The sequence below is a fragment of the Serinus canaria genome, chromosome 6, assembly GCF_022539315.1.
Source record: "Serinus canaria isolate serCan28SL12 chromosome 6, serCan2020, whole genome shotgun sequence".
NCBI classification, from domain to species: Eukaryota; Metazoa; Chordata; class Aves; order Passeriformes; family Fringillidae; genus Serinus; species Serinus canaria.
Window position 1 is genome coordinate 29,035,450 of NC_066320.1, and position 16,607 is coordinate 29,052,056.

The following is a 16,607-nucleotide window of genomic DNA, read 5'->3' on the forward strand; positions in this document are numbered from 1 at the left end:
TCCTTTGGTGTTGGTACTTACCAATTTCACACCTTGAAAAGAGCCTAACTACATCAAAATGTGATGTATCTACTTTGAGTGCAGGGACTAGAAAAATATTATAGCACAACAGGAGAGCAAAGAAAACATTTCAACTGTATCAACAGTATATTCATTTTAGTGCCTGATTAGCAATTTGTGTAATTCCTTGCTGCGGAGCCTAGAAATTATATACATAGGTTTTTCAAGCTTCTGCTTTTAGAAGTAACTTTGTTTTCAACTTCCTGCAGCAGGACCACTTACAGGATTACAATGACCATTATATAGCTCACAGTTAACATTAAATGAAGTCATTTGTATGTAGAAAGATTTTTCTTTCTCCTCTGAAATGATAATTGAATGAAGGGTGTAACATCTCCAGTTCAGTCTCTGACAGAATTATTTATTCTCATGGAGAGCCACAATCATGCAAACACTACCAATAAAGTGAATAAAGAACAATAATAATGCTTAATAATGTGGATCTTCAATTCTGCAAGTATTTTGGCAAGGGCAGATTGCTTCCCTGCTACATTTCAAAATATTTCCAGGTATGGACCAGGTTCCACTGGGGTGACTGAGGATTAGAACAAAAAAATTGCTACAGTTATTTCATCCCTGTGGTCTGTACCAGCACCTTCACTGTAGGGTATTATGGCATTTAGTTCTGTTGTTTCAAATATTCATGGAGAAAACATGCTCAGAAAGGAAGGAAAGAGGATGTTAGGAGCAGTTAACCTCTGCAGCTTCCAGGGAGAGCGCTAACATTCAATATATGCCAAACCCGGCCCATTAGGTTGAATAATGAGTGAGTATATCTGAAGCTTTGTACCAGACAAGATGAAAACAGATTGGGCAGGCTATTGTACCACACTTTATTACCTAGTGAAATGTAATTTGATCCATTTGCAGGAGGAAGAACCAAGATGCTTGTTTCAGAATTCAATTGCTCCAGAAAGATGTAAGTACCCTGGTGTTGTTATTTTTATATCGATTTTTATGAAACACGTGTAGTTACATTTTTACAAGGCAGGAGGTTCTTTTAATGATGGCAGCAAGACAAGCAGTGCAAATGTTAGGGGGCTGAGTACATTCCTCTGTCAGATGACAGAGGGCAAGAATATATAGTTTAACTTCAGTCTTGCAGGAGTAAAACCAGAACCAGACACTCAACACCAGACAAGTTGCAGTCAGGTTGGTTCCTGGAGAGGTGAGCTTCTGCTGTTTCTCCAATCTCCCACTTCCTAGGTTGGGATGTTTGGTAAAATGAATTTACAGACAACAGCTTGGGCTAGATTCACCACACAGGACCATTAGTGGTGGAATTTCAGCTTTATATATGAATTAGGTTATTGATTTTATGGTGTGGTGCTCTCTGCTGTGATTTAGAGATTTTTACATATTGATTTTATTTTGAAAGTGAGAATAATTTTGGATTTTGATCCTGTGTGCCTAAATTTACAATAAGCATGTTAGCTAAAGATTATGCTTGTATCTTTAAAGGGGAAATAGAATTTCATTAGCATAACTTCCTTTCCCTTTTTTTAACCTGAGACCCTCTTGAGTTGAAATTAAGAAGAAAAAACAGAAGATACTATCAGAGAAAGAAAAAACAAAAGAAAAAGGAAGCAATGCTCCCGAATTTGGCTGTTGCATAAATCACAGTAGAAATGCTGTTGAGCCAGGCATTGTTGTGTTTGGGAAAGCAGCCTTTAAGCCAATATCAAATGAGACATATATATTTGGATGTAAAACTCAGATTGCTGCATACCTTTGGGAAGAAAAAACCCCAAATGTCCCACTCCATTATTGTTATGGAAATACTTAATGTGAAACAAAAGACTCTAAATCAATTTACTCAGGAAATCACACAGGTACCCAGCTGTCTTACACTATCACTTTATATTGAAGGTATATGTGCAAATAGACATTTACATTTTTTGTCATAGCTACTGGTACTTTTCTTTTGTATTTATCTTTCAACATCAAAAGACATTCTACTTTTTTAGAAAGCCCCTTTGGAGTGTGTGGAAAGGATCAGCAACTTCAGAGATTGATGTTTATTCATTCACCTTTCTGTTTTTGTTTCTTTTTCTTTTGTTTAAAAAGTGGCCTTTTTTTTTTAATTTTTTTTTTCCATACAGACTCTAGAGCAACTCCTGAAATGTCTGAGTAACTGACAAACCTTTTTTTATTTTATTTCTTTTTCAACAGCATGGTATCTCTGCCATCTTTTGTAGCTCCTCTTTCAAACACTGATCTCATATTGTCAACAATATGAGCAACCCTGTCCCTCTAGTGGGCTTAACCTCTTCTCACTTTTTCTGATTTTGTACAGTCCTGTCTTGTCCCTAGAAGAAAATTCCCATCTGAATTTCTTCACCTCCACTTGGATGCTGTTCTGTCTGGTGCTCCTTCCCTCACTCTCTCCGTTCCCTCTGACAGAACACCTCCTGCTTTCCCCCAGCTCTTTTTACCTTTGTGTTTACAACAGACAGTGCTACCCTTTCCCTCTGGTCCCAATTGCTGCAGCAACCTGGGCATGAAAGCCATGCATCTCCTGCATTTCTACTCAGGCTTTTTTTGCTGGGTTTTGGCTCAGTACAGACTCCCAAAGCCAAGAGCAATCCCATTTTGAGGTACATGACAAGGCATGCTGCAGTTTCCACTGGGAGATGCTGGAAACATCACCTGCCCCTGCAGCCCAGTCTCCAAGAACCAGCCTGAAAGCTGCAGCTGAAGGTTGGCAGCCCTTCTTCCCCTGCTGCAGCTCTCAGAGGTCACTGATATAGTTTTGGTACATGATATGGTTCCTTACAAGGGTTACAAGAATATTCAGTCCAGGACATAACAGGGAGTTACTCAGCTGCAAAATTCAGGTGGGGATGCAGAGCCACAGACTGGCAGAGGAATATCCAGAGGAGGGCTTTGGATCACACCCATTCCCAATGCACAACATTTGTATGGAGGAAGGCCCTTCAAAGCTCTTTGAAATGATTCTGAATGCATGAAGAGATTCCAGTGGTTTAAACTTGTTTGAAAATCCCAGATGCAAAGCAATTGTGGTGCATTACACCTATCACTTCCCAACTTCCTCGTTTTTTCAGTCTGCTTTAAATGAAGAAGCATCTGAAATCCATAAATTTTATTTCTTTATCCTCATTTGAACACTACTGTAGATACCATTAAAATACCCATACATTAGAAACCTCAAAAAACATATCTGTATAATATGTTTGTAGATTTGTCATGTTGCAGTAGTGGATAGAGGCAGAAAAACCTGAAAATCATTATTTAGAAACATGTAGTTATAATGAAGAGCCTCATCTGGGGTGGAATAATAGTGCAGTTTTTTCTCTCATTTGCACAAACATGCCAGCTAAATATGTAAATTAAGTAAATACTGTTTTGAATCAGAAATATGTTCTATTTTTTTTTTTGTTACCTCCTTATTTAGAAGATATCAACTGTCTTTGCACAAGAGTTGTTTTACTTGTCCTGTCCCCAGAATCTGAGCATTCTTGTGAACTGATCTTTCCAGAATATTTCTGTATGTGGGCTCATCACAGCTGCTGAAATCAGGCATAAAATGCACTGTTAACATAAAAGGAAGAGAAAGATCTAAGTCTGCTAACTTCTGCTGTCCAATGAGGAAAAACATGTCTCAGGGGATGTCTTTCTCCCCCATTTTCTGAGTGGAAATGGATACAGAGACAATAGAGAGGTGATATTACACCCTAGAGCCAGATCTGGGGACACTTACCAAGCTAAATTAATCCCTCACAATCATCTCAGTTTGTTCTCTCCTGAGGGAGACATCACTCAAAAAAATAATCACAGGATCTTGATTCAGTAATCTGCCTTTTACAGTGATACAGAATTTTTAGGGCAAGTGATGAATGGCAAAAAAAAAAAAAAAAAAACAAACCAAAAAAACCCCCAAAAAAGACACAAGGAAACAGCAACATAATAGAGAGAGAGTTTACATAATATTAGACTCTGCAGAAGCTTCACCCTGGGGATGAAGGAGCATTCCCTGGGAAGCAATCACTGTTGGCCCTCTGGACAGAGCACAGCAGAAGGCTCCTGGAAACAGAGGCTATACCTGCAGATAATATCTGTGTTTTATCTGAGCAGCAGATAGCTTTACAACTCACCTGCAGCAGTCATTGTTAAGGGTCAGATAAGCTCATAGTTCATAGTGGAAAAAAACCCCAACCACCCTGCCCAGCCCAGCACAGATGAACACATCTGATAGACACATGGATGGGAGGGTGATCTGGAAGTTAGCTCTTCACAGCATGGGGATAAAAACAACTTCCAGATGAAATCACAGGTGTTCATCAAATACTCTTTAAAAACACCCCAAAATCTAAAAAAAGCACTGAACTGAGGTTCTTAGCCCTGTCAAAATAAGGAAAATAATCTTGTGGTGTCAGGACAGCAGAGGGAAGGGAAAGGAGCTGTGAAGTGAACAAGACCAATGGGTTAATTAACAATTATCCCTACCTGCAGTGGAAAGCTCTTGCTGGAGATGATTTGAATGACAACGGGGCTTGATCTGGCACATGCTTGGGGATAGTGTCAGAGGCTGGCTGAAACACTGCCCTCCAGCCTCTGCTGTGGAGTTGTTACTTGGTGCCTGCTTTGGTGTGGATAGGTTTCCCCCTGAGAACAAACTCTGCCTGGTTATAGTGGCAGAAGCCACTCTGGAGATTTGGTTTCGCTGGAGGACATCAAGGCTCTTTAGAGCAGAAGATTCCCCAGCTGGAGCAAATGGGACTGCTGGAAATATATGGTGGGGCAGAGCAGAGGTAATGCTGAGAGGACAGAGTGCAGCTTTGGGTTTGCTGCTTTAGCTGTTGAGGCACAGTCAGCGAGGTATAACTTGGATCTCAGATGCCTCATTTTGCAGTAGGTTTGGCTCTGCCTTCTCTGAGGAGCAGACCAAGGCATCCTGAGAGCAATGAGCCCTCTTCCCACCTTCCATTCAATTTAAATCGTTTCCTTGTGCAGTTGCCTCACCTGAATTTTATTTCTGAGGAGCTGCTGGTAGTTTTCAAGGTGATTGACCAACAGCCCAGCGGTATGAGAGCAGATGGGGCTGTGGCCAGGTCATGGTCACCCTGTGGTCCCTTTGTGAAGCACAGATCACTGATAGCTGGGTGTAATGGCTTTATCTGCTCTGCAGTTCACTGTCCCATCAGGGAGCTCGTCCCCCTACAAATGGCAGAGCTCCTGCCCGCTGACCTTTGCTGCAGATCTTTGCAGTACATCAAAAAGATTAATGGTGCGAGCTGGTAGTTTCAAGACCCAGCTCTCCAAATAAAAGATATTTTTTAATTACTGTCCAACCCTATTAGGCAGAGGATTGTATAACATGTGTTTCCCTTTAGGGATGAACTGCCCCAATGGCAGTCGCAGAGCACTTTTGCATAACTCTTTCCCCCTCCCCCTGGCCCTATCTTTGTGCTGATGTGTTAACGTGCAGACATCCTGCTAATAGCTTGGATATGCTTAATCTTAAAAAGCAATTTTGAGGACGGGGTTGCTCTCTGTTACACCCCTGGGGGGGCTGTTTCTCCAGAGAGGGCAGCACTGCCAAGTCGTTTTGGGATCTTAACTCCTTACTGCCAGGTTTGATTTCCCTTCAAAGATAAATCTCTCTCCCTTTATCTCACCAAGTACCATCCTGCTTTGTCTCAAAGGTTTATTTTCTGGTTGGGTTCTCATCAGTTTTAACCATATTTTTATCCTTTGATGGGGGTCTAATCACTTAAGAGAGGTTCATAAGCATCTGCAGGAGCAAAGTGGCATTTGTGTTTTAGGGCACTCTCCAGTATTATCTGAGGTCACAGAGTTAGGACAGTTAAATCCATTTCTTTTCTACAGTGTGTTGTTTCTTGAATTCAAGCAATAGTTTTCATGTGGACAGAAATGTTTGAAAGGTCTCTACAAGCAAAGCTTCACTCACTGGCATTTTAGCCTTCCATTAAACTGGGATGAATCCTTCAGCCCTTACCTGTATGAGTGATTTGGAGCCCTTTAAGCAGATTTAGATTACCTGGATAATTACAGGTTTTTCAAATGTGAGATGGTTTAGGATCAGACTCATCACTTCTAGTGAGTAAGGTTTACAGTGTGAAATCTTCAGCTGTACTTGAGAAAATATCTGGTCTTCTTCTGCTTTCTTTGCCATCCTCCCCTGCTGCTGGTCAAGCAGAAATGTTCTGCTGTTCAAATACCTGGCAACAACTATTTAATTTGACAATTTGTAGATGGTATTCCTGTATTACCCTTTAGGACCTTAATAATAGGTTTTTCTTTAGTGAAGCATTAAAACATTAAAGGCCATAAATTCCACAGTCACCTGTATCCATTTATTGCTAATTTATTATGGAATATATCATAAAACTTTGCTTGACATATAGGCCTCTTCATAACTATAAATCTTTTTTCAACTGTTTAGATAACTTACGCTTAAGTTCAAGGAAAGACCTCTATGAACAAATATTTTAAACATCTATTTATTATGCAACACTAATAGGTACAAACTATGTGGCAAATACTGAGAAATATTACTCTATAGTCAGATTTATTACTTCAAGCTTTTGGGGGATATATCGATTATAAAAATAAAATAAAAACTTTGTGTCAAGTATCTGCTTTATTAAAGGTTTAAAAGCTCTAACTGAATAGAACTGTTATTGCAGTTAACATCAAATACATAAATGTTTCTCTTCAGATTAAGTTTGCCATTTGTAACCTGGAACTGCAGAAAGAATTGTAAATGTTTTTCACAAAGGAGAGCAAAACCAAAAGTTATCTGACTTGGTAATTCTATATCTTAATAATGTCTATAATGTCATTGTTGCTACAGAGCTTGACCTTGCTCTCATTTTAAAAATCCCAGTGATGCTGGATCATAGGTATATAGAAATAATTTGGGCATTTACTTTATTCTTATCTCAAATAATTGCTTGGGATTGGCACTGTTTGTATTTGTTGCTTTTAAATTACCTGCTGTTGTTTCATATGTGAAAAAGAAAACATTTTCTTCCTTGTGGTGTATAAATTCAAGTTGCTTGGATAAACAAAACCAGAATTCTACAAAATGTTACTCTTTTTTTTTTTTACTTTAACATTTTTACCCTGGCTGAATTATTAGCATATGTATTTGCTAATCATACATATGTATTATTAGCATATGTAGTAAAGTAATTGGTTTTAGCAGCAATGCACGTGCATACACCCAGACAGTTTCTTTAGCAAGAAGTTGGTTTGTAAAAATATTGTTTGGGTGCCTCATTAAAAGGCTCTGTTTTATTAGTCCTTTTCCTATAAATGAGTTTGTTTGCACTTGGAAGGTCAAATTTTTTTTAAGCAAATTCCCCTCTCAGTGCCTCCCCATCAGTTCAGCTTGGTATGTGTTTGCAAATGCTCTGTGGCCTCAGGATTTTCTTCTAAATTGTTAAACTATATGACCAAAATCACAGTGTAAGGCCAAAACAGTGCAGCAAGCACAACTCTTAATTGGTATATTAAAGTCAGAAAAAAGGGATGAAAATCTTCTACAATCTACTAAATGCTACTCTTTAAAGTGAGCTTGTTCATAGCAAACTAATTAAAACTGTGCAGATTTTTTGTGTGCTTGAGAAAACCCAAACCCAGCTTACTCTAACGCAATCACAACATCATTAGCATCCAAATGAAAGCAAAGCAACTGATTCATCCAGAATGTACACTAATTGTTCAGCAGTTTTCTGCTGGCTTCATCACTGGATCTTTTAAGGATTGTTTCTTGGGACAGGACAGGGAGGATTAATGCTCCATGAGCATTATATCCAGTCACCAGCCAAGCAGGGAAGAGGATCAGTTGTCTGTTGCTGCTTTGGCCCTGTCTCAATCACTTGCTGATTTCTGCTTTCAGGATATTTCTATATTTTCCCCTCACTAATGTTCTCCCTGGTCTCTCCTTAGTCTCTTTTCCTTATCCTTTTTGCCAATCCTTTCCTTTTAGGGTCCTTCTACTCCCCCCTGTGCCCCTGCTCCGTATACAAGATCTGGAGAGAGCTCTTACAGGCAGATTCATGCTCTACCCTTAGTGCAAGAAAATCAGCAGCTACAGGTTTTAATAGACTTTTTGTGTCTGAGATTATTTTTCTGGGGTTTATGTGTTCATAAAAGTATTCATTTTTCAGGACTTGCTGAGAAAAATAACAAATCCATGTAAAAATAGTGAATCAATATTAAAACCTGGTCAAGAGAAGAATGTAAAAAATTTGAAAGATTAAACAAAACAATTAGCTTTTAATTATATAGCAAGCATCATTTTAATATTACCTATGGACTCTGTGTGTCTTTGCAAGAGGCTCCCAGCACATCTCTGAATTCTGCAGCTCCACAGTAAACAACTTTTTATATTACTTCCTGAAAGTTGACCCTGATGGATTGTAAGTAATTATATTGCTGATATCTGACAAAATAAGCAACTTTCCCAGTTATTTATGGTCTTAGATTTCACTCAGCTACATAATACAATGTCTCTCTAAACACTGTCAGGTGCTGTGAAAATTATCAGCCTCAAGCAGGGAAGCCTAAGGAAAAAAACAAGATTTAAAACTAATACCATGACTTTCAGTTACTGATACAATCTTACCACAATAAAAGAATTACCTTTAATAAATATATTCCAGGACAGCCTGTGATGGGACTCAAGGAGCCAATTAAGTGTTGTATTCAAATGCTTTGTTTTTCTCTGCAGAGAAACTCCTGGGCCAGGCTCCCTTCTGGCACAACTCTGCTTAAGTCAACAAATGGAGTTACACCCGAGATGAATTTGCCGTGCTGTGTTTTTCTAAATAGATTAGGGGTCATTTGAAAAGCTGTAAATAAACCTTTCAAATTCTTTAAGGCAAAAAGAAACAAATCTCCAAGAGGAAGAGAAAGGAAAAAAAGAGAGAAATGGGGGAAAGAAAAAAGATTTATTCTGCTTTCCCAGAACTGCAAGTTTCCAGGTGTTCACCTTTTGATCTGGCTACAGGCAATGATTTTCTGAAGTGGTTTCTGATGGTGCCTGACATCATTTATGGCACTCCTGAACAATCTTGTAATGTGCTAAACTACACAAAATTAAGTGAGTTAGTGGCTAGCTAAGAGCAGCAAAAGGGCCATGGATATCACATGCACTTTGCTACTTGCAACACGTGTAGCTTTGAAGCAGTGGTATTTCCTTGATTTCATAATGAGAATAAAATAATTACTGGTCTCAATTTTTAATAGTACAGTGGGGTGACAGTCCCTTGGATTCTCAGTGTTCAATGCTGCACAAACACAGGGGAAAAAACCAAATTTTTCCTAATAGTTTACAGCCCAGCTTAAGGCAAAACACAGCAACAGAGGCAGCAAACCACAGGGAGGGAAAAGATGAGTGGTGTGAACCTACATTAAATATTACACAGTGGTGTGTAGGGTTGGACAGTCCATGTTGCTCGTGTTTGATTTTGTTTTATATATATTTTGTTCAGTCTGTAATTAAAAGAAGAATCCTTGCCATGAGCAGAACTGGACTCAGTTGGCAGATGTTGTACCACTGAGCCAGTGGGAATTTTGGCACTTATTTTCATGAGTAGTAACACCAATGACATGGTCTTGATTTCAGGCAAGAATGACAGCAGTTACATCTGCAGGACTTAGGTAGGAAATCAAACTCAAAACGGGTCAAGAGTCAAAACTGGCACAGCTGGTCACCTCTGGCAAGTCAAAGCCATTCATACAGCTTCACATTTTTCCACATGAGCTGCAATTTATTCCTTTTTCTCCTACAAAACACTGTCAGAGAAGAAACTTTCTGTTGTGCCCAAGGAGAGAAACTGTTGGCAGTGGATTTAAACTCTGCCTCTCTAGGTTTTGTTAATTGTTTTAGTCATCATAGTGAGCTCTGTAGAGGAGGGAGCTGAACACCTGAGTGGTGCAGTGTGGTGGGAGCAGAGGGCAGATCAGATCTGGAAAACCTGAGGATATGACTGCAACTTCTTTTGGCTGGAATTTGCTCAGAGCTAAAGGCTTCTCATGCAGATTTGTTGTTGTCCAGGCAAAGGGTGATAAAGAAATGTGATTATCTTGTCTCCCAGTGTGGTTGTCAGCACGTGGGATGTGTTTCCTTCTGTGAGACACAGAAATCTGTGCAGTGCTTCAGTACCCAGTGCAGAAATGAGAGTCAAATGCTGCAGTTTTGCCTTTTAGAAGTATTTAATCTGTAAATAACTAATTAGCAGTCTTGCAGAATTTGTCGTTTCCAATGTTGATTCTAAGGGTTGAATTTGCTAATGACATTTTAAATTCTTATTTTATGCCAACAAAGACTGTGAACACTTAGCCAAATTAATAGAATTTGCATTGACAATGAAATCTCTTCTCTCACTGAAGGAAACCTAAGAAGAGAAATGTATCTTTGAGATCCTACCGTGATTTTGGTAAGTCTTTTCCAAGTGCTTATTCTGCAAATCTAGATTAATGCCATTTAGAAAGATCAGGCAAATGAAGCTGCAATTAAGAGAATTAGTTAAATCCATTATGGGCTGCTGGCCTTGCTCTCCAACTCAGGAAGGATTAAGCACCACACCCAAAGTCTGTTTGATCCTATCTTCAGGGCACTATTTATTAATTACACTTAATTATTCACGGCAAACCCCAAAATGAAGCAGTTGAACATTAATCCAGCTATTACCTTTCCCTCAATTCATGGCTCCTTTGGGATGCTTTTCTCATCCTCTTGACTTTTCCACCCTTAACTTCTCAGAGCGTGTCTCCAAGAGCCCCTTGCTGCAGGAGCAGTCTCATTTCTGTCAGATGTCATGTCAGTCCTGGTCACTTATCAGTGCTGAATCCAAAAGTTGTCAGGAATCTGGAACCTTCTGGAAACAGAATATTTATGCTGCCTGGTGGGTTCTGTGACCTGTGCTACTCCAGCTGGCATCCTGGTGAGAGGAGTCACAGCAGCCAAGCTTGCTAAAGCAGCCCTTCAGAAACACAGAGAAGTCAGAGGAACACCAGCTCTCAAAGATTCATTTCCAACCAAAATTTCTATTTCAGACAGCAACTCTTCCCCCAGTGCCCCTCTCCTGCAGTCCAGTGACTGGCACATGTAACCAGCCCATGACTGAAATCCTGTGTTTTATTTGGAGCAGGGCTCTGAAATAAATCACTGACACTTCCAAGAGTGCCCCAAAGGTGATTTCTCCTCTCCTTTTTTTCCACGAGGTTTGACAGAACACCCCAGTGCAACCCTTCATTAATTACCAATATTATATTTATTATATTTATTAGGGTGACAGAGGAACTAGAGAGAAACTCTATAACTGGAGGAGTGTTATGTAGATCATCTGTTAGTGCTGAATTATGGCTTAGGTGCTGTTCAGTGCTTCGGGGGTGGGGAGGTCATTTGATAGCTTTAATCACACAGGTATTTTAGCCTGTCAAAAACAAGGGCAGCTTTGTAGTTGCTGTTTTGCAGTGAGAGTCCTTCTGTATGACAAAGTGAACTGAGCTGATCAAAATATACACAGAAAATGTAAACAAACAAAAAAATCGGCAAACAATGACTTTAAATTTCAAATGTCGTGGTCTAAGGGCAAAACAATGAAGGAAAACACAACACACTTACCTGCTTACTGTTTCCACTCCATGATCAAAGCTTTTAACTTCAGTTTGTTCAATTCTAATGATTTTCAGGCACTTTTTCTACCCCAGAGTACCAACAAACAATAAGTGGAAAGCAAATTACAGGCCCTTCCCATGTTCTTGCACACCAAAGCCCATTTTTGAAATCCAGCTCTTCTGCAATCAGATTTAAAGCTGATTTAAAAACAAGAATTATAATGTACCCTCACCTAAAACCATAATAATCTCTACTCCTGCCTCTGGATTGCTGATGTACCAAGGCTTTTAAGTATTTACCTTCTAGATATGAAGCTCCTTAGGGCTGTGTAATGCCTCATTATTATTACCAGTCCCTCAAGTCATAATGAACTCAGGATTACAGCATATTCTATATTTAAGTTTCCAGGACCAATAATTATTATATGTTCTTTGTTCTGAAGTTAAAAAAAAAAAAAAAGTCATATAATTAGTTCTTTTCTGCTCACAACAAGAATTGATTGGCAAGATCATCACTGGAAATGCTTGGGAAAACCCTAAAACTTTTTTTTTTTTCTTTTCTTGATGGTAGGAAGATATTTCACAATTTCCTTATTGTGATTTACTAATCCAGAGAGCTGGCACAAGCTGCAACCATTAAATGATGTGACTGTGAATTTTAGAATGAGGGTGTGTTATTAGTTTTTGTTAAAAAACAAAGCACAAAAAGGACTAATACCCACCTAGGTTTCCTAATTTTTTTTTTTCCTGGTTGGAAATGTTTTAGTAGAAAGCCTTTGGCCTTATATCTTATATGAGAATATATACCTATCTTATATACCTAAATTGGCATTACTTTGCTAAGCCAGAGATGCTGAAATTACCTCTTAGACAGAGTTCTGATTCATTCCTGATAGGAATTTGCTTGCAGACATTTTCTTTATGGTCTCCCAGAGCCCGTGTGCTGAGCCTGGTCAGCTCCCAAAGCTTTAACAACGTGAATGGCTTGTGCTGCTTTTGCCATTATGGGCACCTAGAAAAATATACCTGATAATGGCTAAACCAGGGTATTTTCTACTTATGAGCTGTTTTATAAGAAACAAATTCAAATTATACCTTTGTAGGCACCTGTGCAGTCCCAGTGATATGGAAAAGGTTTGAGCTGTTGAAACAGGTTTTGGAATCAGCTAATGAGATATTTGGCAACAATTTTTAGTTAAATTTTCAATTAGGTTTGCTTTAGACAAATATAAGCGATATTTTACCATTGACCTGTGCTTCATTGCTTTTTCTAATCTCCCTTTTGCTACCTCTCCATTTCTTAAGCTGCATCCTGCTAGGAATTGAATCTTTCTTTGTACATCTTTTCTTAATGATAAAGTAGAATTGTGTAAGAATATGAAGCTTTTGGCCAACTTATTCAGTTAGTATTTAGGTGGGTGGAAATTGTTTTGTTGCTTTTTCTTCAAAGATTCAACACACAACCTGTTAAGTTTCTGTAGCACAATTTATTTTATTAGCAGGCAGTAACCCTTGTTGACCAGTCCTGTTTTTCAGAGATTCTGCATTTGGCACATGTTGTGAAAGCTGAGAAATATAAAATAAATATAGGAGGTTATTTGATTACAAAGTTGCAGCACTAGTAGAAATAATATATATTCCAGTAGGGTTTCAATATCCCCAGCATGAGCTGAACTAAATGAAGACCTTGTATGTCAAATGCAGGGGAATATTTGGGGAACCTGCAGTTGAGATCTTTATCCCCACCCTGTTCTTTTGCTCATCTTCAGAAGAACTGTCAGCTCATGGGTTTGTGCAATATGAAGCAGATCCCATCACATTTTCCACTCTCACCTGCAGAGCTGGGATCCTGCAGCTCTGGTGACGTCAGGCACCCGTGAGCATCTTTTTCCATCTCTGAAGCAGATTCAGGGCAGGGAGTGAAGCTCAGGCTCTGGTCTGGCCTGCAGAAAGCAGTTCCCTGGCACTGGAGTGTGGTAAAGGAGAGAGCAAGAGGGGGTGAGAGGGTGGGTGGGAGGAAGGATGGTCGAGCTCAAGTGCTGTGCTGGAGGAAGGGCTGCAGCAACAGCTCCGTCTGCTTGTGCTGTGTGGGTGTTCACACAATGGAGCTCAGTCATCAGATCCCATTACACACCTACACCAAGGGCTGTGTGACAGAACAGGTTATGTGAGGGTGGATTAGAGGATTGAGTATATAAAGAATCCAGAGCCACATTTTTAATTTTCTTTTTAGATTTGCTTTATGCTACAGCTAATCCTTGTCCAAAAAGGAAAAAAAAAAAATAAATCCATAATGGAACCACAAAGAAACTCAGCCTGAAATCATCTCATCTAGGTTTGCTGGATTTTAGATGTTGAAAGCTAGGATCTGAGATGTAATTGTGTACCATTACATGACACGTCAGGTGTCCTAAATCCCCTTGAATTACAGGCATATAATTCAGGAGGTGCCTCAGGTGCCCTGTGAAAAAAGAAAGGTACACCTAGAGAGCAGTTTGGATCTCATGGACGAGGCTGTGGGAAAAGGCACCACAGCCAAGTGACTGGAAATGGGAGGAAACTGGCCCTGAGGTGTTTCAAAGCAACAGAAGGGGTAAACCAAATAATTCATCTGCACCAGAAATGAAAACCTTTGACAGGGCTTGCACTTAAAAATTTTGTCCATGACAGCTTGTCCATTTTTTCCAGTGATATCAGTTTTCCTCATAAAATACATCACCTCTCCCTACAAACCTTGCCTGCCTTGCTCCTTTGAGCTCTCAAATAGGTCAGTAATTCTATTGACTTCCAAGCTCTTTACCTGCAAGCAGTCAAGAGCTTTGTCTGGTCAGGGTCCAAAAGTCCTTCTAACCTGCAAACATTTATGGGAAAAGTGCTGATTGATTGGGAAAAAATGTGCAAAAATATATTTATAACCTCCCCTCTCCAAACCTCAGCTGGCAAGTGCAATGGGGTAAGTGGTCCATTCTGGCTCCCAGCTGTTTAATCTCTCCAGTTTACAGTCCCCATTATGTGCCAGTTATGCAGCAGGTGAGGCCATCACTTGTTTGCCATTGAGCAGAGCTATTCTCCAGCACTAACAATGATCTGAAAGCCAGGCAGATAAAATGGTGCATTCTTACATGCAGTTGGGTTTTGGTTGGTTTATGGCAGGTCATGCATGTTGTGTCTGCCTGATATTCTCTTGTTCTAATAAGCCCTGTCTACAAAGCAATGAATTCTTTGAGCCTTATTCAGGTAATTACTTTTTAATTTTAGTTTTCAAGGATTTTTATTCAGACTTCTTGGGCAGATGCAGGTCTGGCTTGTCTGTCCCTTGGAAGACACGTGGTTTGTCCCAGGCAGGGCAACTAATTTTATATTCAGGGCAACCAATTTTTCCTCTAGGACACTCTCGTGGAAGGTTTCATCTCACTGTGGCAGGCTAAATCACTTTAGACTTATATACTCATAGACAAGGATATTCACAATCTGATTTTTAGACAGCAAAACACTTTTGTTGGCAAAAGAATAGCCTTTGGGAATCCAGAGACCTCCACCTGTCAAGCTCATTTCTTTTTCCTTTCCTGCTTTCCTTGTGTGTTCTGGACCCTGCTAAGTAACCTTTCCTCTCTAAAAGTTGCTCTTCACACAGGTAAGAGAGATATTGCTTTAGCTTTCAGTTACAGGCTTTACAACTCCATCAGAAGAAAGATTCATGTTTTCACACAGTCCCCAAGAGTTACCACTTAGTGTTATTATGGTCTTTGCTCAGGGTAACACCAGTTTGACAGCTTCCCCTTTATTAATGCAGTTAAATACGTTAATAAACGTGACATTTATTATTATTATCATAACATTCTTCAATTACATTGGTGCAGTCTTATCCAGCAAAAGCAAACCTGAGCCAAATATATCTTTAAAACGTCTGCACACAAGCCAATGCCAGCCAAGGGTGTGACATTTTTTGTTTTTTATTTTTACAGTTTTTAAGAACACTTCACACTGGCAAAAGCTTTCAGGGAAACCCAGCTTATACTGGCATCAAGTGATTTTTGTTCCTACAGCTTGCCTTGTTTGCAGAGCTGTTTCAGGCTGGACCAGAAAAGCACTCTGTGGCCAGCACAAGCTGAACGTGTGCCAGGGCACAGCTGCAGTGGTGTCACATCAACCCACAAACAAGGACTTCATCAGGCAGCTCTGGTGGGGAGCTACAGCCTCTTTAGCTGGCTCTCATTTACCCCCAGTAAACCCTTTCTTGGTTCTCACTCTCATTTACCCTTTCTTGGTTCTCACTGGGAAGGTTCACCATCGTAGCTGGTTGTTGGCACACCTTGCCTGCATTCTGCTTTTCCCAAAGCTCGGTTTCCCAGAATATTGGAGCAGTTTATGGGAATGCCACATGAAACTGGAAAACTGCTAAAGAGCCTGTTTGACTTGCATGATTTAAGTTCATAAATAAAGAAGTTCCTTGCTGGTTTTTCTTGGTATCCTCTTGGTGCCATCTGAGAAGCACAAAGGAAACAGAGAGGACCAAAGGCTTTAGATCAAGAAGAAATGTCTGGTCTGGGAGGACAGCAGAAATTCGTAAAGGAGGGTTGTCCATTTGATATGGGACACTGCATAAATCCCTTGTTTTGGAGATTTAGGGACACATTTATGGGTAATAACTCTACCTGTTGTCATAGAGAAGGATGACTGTTCTCTGTCTTGACAAATGTACCATTTTCCTTTTGTGTGGCTGCAATTTCTGTTTTCCATTTTCTGCACTGTTTGGAGCTGAGAGTGGCCTATCCCTCCTCTGAGGCCAGATGGCAGAAGAACCATCTCTTTCCCTGAAATCCTTTTGAAATGGGTTAGCACTCTAACTGCTCAAAGATCTTGCACTGAAGTGTGCCTGGGACAATTTTTGTCTCTGAGATATTGGTTTAGGTCCCTAAACAGCTGCTGGA

General features: G+C 39.8%; 1 long non-coding RNA gene across 1 annotated transcript in view; it reads left to right on the forward strand.

The window, feature by feature from the left end:
• The first annotated feature begins 860 nt into the window (after nucleotides 1-860).
• LOC108961665 (uncharacterized) overlaps nucleotides 861-16,607 on the forward strand; it is a 33,827-nt gene continuing 18,080 nt past the window's right edge. Inside the window, exons 1-2 of the long non-coding RNA XR_001990015.3 lie at nucleotides 861-979; nucleotides 10,447-10,493. This is a non-coding gene — a long non-coding RNA (uncharacterized LOC108961665). The remainder of the gene's footprint in view (nucleotides 980-10,446; nucleotides 10,494-16,607) is intronic.